Source organism: Gossypium raimondii, chromosome 6 (genome assembly GCF_025698545.1).
Source record: "Gossypium raimondii isolate GPD5lz chromosome 6, ASM2569854v1, whole genome shotgun sequence".
In the NCBI taxonomy this organism is placed as follows: Eukaryota; Viridiplantae; Streptophyta; class Magnoliopsida; order Malvales; family Malvaceae; genus Gossypium; species Gossypium raimondii.
Window position 1 is genome coordinate 51,326,277 of NC_068570.1, and position 4,197 is coordinate 51,330,473.

A 4,197-nucleotide genomic window follows, 5' to 3' on the forward strand; every position below is an offset into this window, starting at 1 on the left:
TAAAATTTTTTATTTTAACTCTTTTCAAATTTTCGACATCAAGACATAAAATAATCAAATTTGGTACCGATTTTTAGGCGTTACGAGGGTGCTAACCCTTCCTCGTGCGTAACTGACTCCCGAACCTGGTTTCTCAAATTTCACAGACCAAAATCGTTTTTAAGGTGAGCCGATCACACCTCAATCAAGGATCAGTGGCGACTCCAATTTTTATTTTTAAAGTCAATAACTTATTTTTGTTCTCAAAAAAATGGTTTCGACAATGGGTAGTTTTTATTATACACTCGTTTATGTTGAATATATTCTCTAGTTCAATTTATGTAATATTTTATACTCGTTCCGATGATCCATATGAATAAGAGATGCTATCGAAATATTTTCTTAGCTAGTATATAATAATAATTATTTTAATAAAACATCATTTAAGGTTTTAATAAAATTCTTCAAAACAAATCTCAACATTTAGGAGGTTTGAATACCTTTTAAAAACCATTTTGAAACACTTCTTAGAGGTTTGACATGTAACATAAAATAAATGCCCGATGTTTTCTGGGTTAAAATGAAGTCGTTTGGATTGAAGAAAGTACTAATTTGATCATAATTTAAAATTTTAAAAATTTTAAATAAAATCATAAACTATTTTTTTACTATTTTTTTCAGGTGATTAGAGGTGCCTGAGGTCACGTATGAGCCTCGGAGGGCTCAAAACGACCAAAACAATGCAGGACCCTTGCCCAAGGGCTTATGTATCGGTACCTAGGGTCTAGGTATCAGTACCTAGGTCCCTGTACTGTAGATTTTGGCATTTTGCCAAGTTAGGGTGCGATACCCTTGGCAGGGGTACCAGACCCTAGGCCCCTGAAGCTGAGAATCAATCCAAAAACACTTAAAATCATGCCTAAACATGTCCATATCATTTTCATTATGTTCCAAAACATAAAAATCTAATTTAAAACACATTTTAACTCATAGTTCAAAGCATAAACATCCAAGTCAAATAATGAAATAAAATTTAAATAATTACATTAAAACAACTTAAATTTTCAAATCAAATTTTACAAATACCACAATCAAATTAGGTCCTTATGTATATGCCAAAATCCTTATAGAATAACACTAATATAAATATGTTACAACCTCAAGTGAATTGTGATATGAAGCTCCCAAGCTTGGACCTTACGCTTTTAACGCGTATGTTACCTACGTGTTTTAAACCATTAACACGTGAGCTTTAAAAAGCTTAGTAAGTACTCAAGGATAAGTATACTTATCCTATCCTAATATAAATGTTGAGTCTCTTATCAAGAACTATTCAAGATTCATTTCCATTATACTATGCCATTTTCTAACTAATTCAAATTCGATTATCGAATTATGGAACTAAACATACCGGTCAATGGTTCTTTAACAATTCACAATAGAAATTCATGTTCAAGATCATCATCAAGGTTACCGATATTGTCCATTCTAAGTACATAGCCCTTTTCACTTAACTGTCTAACTTATTCACATGTGAGTTCCACTTATGGCTATGAGAAGTGGGAAAACACACATGCGAATAATTTAGAAAGTTAAGTTTATAAAAAAGAAAATTTATAAGTCCAAAAACCAAATAAATTTAGGAAAAATGTAAGCATAATAATTTATAAGTCCTAAGTCCGTCGTATGTCCGCATGCCATGATGGATCCTAGTCTCAAGCATTACTTGAGATGGTTGAAACTATGGGGTGAGCTAACTAGCTCAATGTGAGTTTAAGCAATAAGAACATTTAAATATTCATTCAAATATCATTCATCATTAATAACATTGTAACACAAACATAGCATAAACATAACCATTCGAAAGTGTCATGGACAAAACATAATGCATAATGATTTCCTACCCCAACCATCCGCTACATACCACAAGTTCCTTAGAACTCGTCTGCCAAACTCCATACATTGCGAGCTAAGCTCGATGTGGTTAAACCACCATTATATGTAATGAAGATATACTGCCATTCAAAATAAATATGATATAATCGTTGTTCTCCTCATTACTCCCGGTGCAGTGCATTGACAACATATATGCGGGCTTACTATGCCTTCATTACTCCACGAAACTCCTTCATCATCCACATAATCCCATCCCATGCACACATAATATATCATACAAATTTCAATCAAAATCATGTTTCCATTACATTCCCATTTCAATAGCATGTTTTACATGCTCTAATAACAACATTCACTGTCATTCGATAATAACATTTATCAATCATTCAGTTTCACCATCAATACAGTGACATTCCAACATGACATAATTTCATTATCATTCATAAGAAATTTTCCAGTGCATGTGTAGCAGTCTTTCATATATTTCACAACATTTTACCCAAACATACATTTCATTTTCATTCTAATACGTGTTACTCATACAACTAGCATACATTATATCACAAAAAAATTCATAGTAATTCATATCAATACCAGACATTCAAACATTCAATCACTCATGCAACATTGGAAACATGCCATTTATCTAGGGTTCGAAACGTACCTGATTCAGCCACCTTAAAATCACTTACTTAGCCATTTAACTAAGTTCGACCAACAAGCTTAATCATCATTTTAAGTACTAAAAATATTATTTAACATTTAAATTTTATAGTTTAAAACCCACACCTTATTTTCGTATAACTGTAGCACTACTTGCAAAACTTGTGATTCCTCCTTTAGACTTAAACTGAACCTAAACTAAAATACAATACTTATCAAGTTAAAATGCTGCCAAACCAGCCCTAAAACAACCTCTTAAAGGTTCAATCAAATCAACATTACCATAATAATTTTTTGATCCAAATCGACTAGGCTACTTACACTGATTTGATGCGAAACATATGTGCAAAAGAGATCTGTAGTCACTGATGATAAGAGACATTTAAATCAACACCTAAACATAATTAATCCCCAAAAATTAGTAGCCAAAAATCCCCATTCAGACTTTAAAGCAATCGACCAAAGAAGAAATTAGTAACAAAGAGAAACAGTGCAAGATCTCGCACAAGTTTACACTTTGGACTACCCATTACCCTGATCTGAGTTGTTGGATGAATATATTAGTCAATTACTCAATTAGGAATGTTTAAGTCAGATCCAAATAGAGGGAAAATCCAAAAATTTAAAATAGTAGGGGAAAAAATTGAAGAGAAACAACAATCCCAAAACAATGGTGCTCTAAGGGGGTGGCAACACCATTTGAGGCGACAAAAAAGGCAGATCTGGGCTGGCACAAGGAGGGATCTTTGGACAACCAAAAATAAAAATTTTAAGGGCTGAAATGATGACTTATTGGATATGATAGTAGCCAAAAATCGGCACACAAAGCATAAGAACAGAGAAAGAAAAATAGGATTTACCAGCCTTGATACGAACAAGGGAGAGGGGGTGGCAATGGACAGTAAAGGAGGCTATTAGGAGCCGAAAAAAAGGGAATTTTAGGGAAGAAAATAAGGATGGTTTAGGAGGTCTAGACGTTCAATAGGGTGGCTGGATAATAAAAACTAAAGAAAAAAACTCTAACAATGGGGCGACACAACTGTGACGAAATTCGAAAAAAAGGAAGAAATTTTGAGAGAAAAATAAGAGAGGAGAGGAGAACAGTTAGGGTAGGCGAAAAATAGACTTAAGGCTGAAAAATAAGTGAAAAAATGATATTTGAACCTAGGTTAAAAGGCATGGTCGGCACAAAAATAAGGGGAAGGAGAAAAATTAGCAAAATTAAGCTATTTTTCAAGGGAAGGTTGTTGAACTCGAGTTTCTAAGTAAATTGCACTGGCTCATTGTTTTCTCTTAAAGACTAGGCCAATTACTCATTACTGAAATAATTTTACCAAATTTAAACAAAAAAATTGGGATGTTACATGTTTGAAGAAAAATTTGCAAAATAATAAAAATGGTATCAAGGAAGGAATTTGAACTTGGATTTCAAGGACAATTTTAGCAACATTTAACCAATAGGCCAGTAACTCATTTGTTCCCCAGAAACAAATAGATAATCTCAAAATTTTCGGCATGACCTCTCTCTCTCTTTCTGTTCACAAAGTCGATTCTACTAACCCTCGATTTTTGGGATGTGACATAGTCCCCCCCCAAAAAAAATAAAAATTTGATTTAATCTTTTAAAAATGATAAGGATATAGATTATTAAAATGGTGA

General features: G+C 33.0%; 1 long non-coding RNA gene across 1 annotated transcript; it reads right to left on the reverse strand.

Annotated features, from left to right (window-relative positions):
- Positions 1–1,001: 1,001 nt before the first annotated feature.
- LOC105774579 (uncharacterized) lies at positions 1,002–3,779 on the reverse strand. The gene is made up of 2 exons (XR_008197095.1): positions 2,860–3,779; positions 1,002–1,200 (listed from the first exon to the last, which is right to left on the reverse strand). It is a non-coding gene; the product is annotated as an uncharacterized LOC105774579 (long non-coding RNA).
- Between the last annotated feature and the right edge of the window lie 418 nt (positions 3,780–4,197).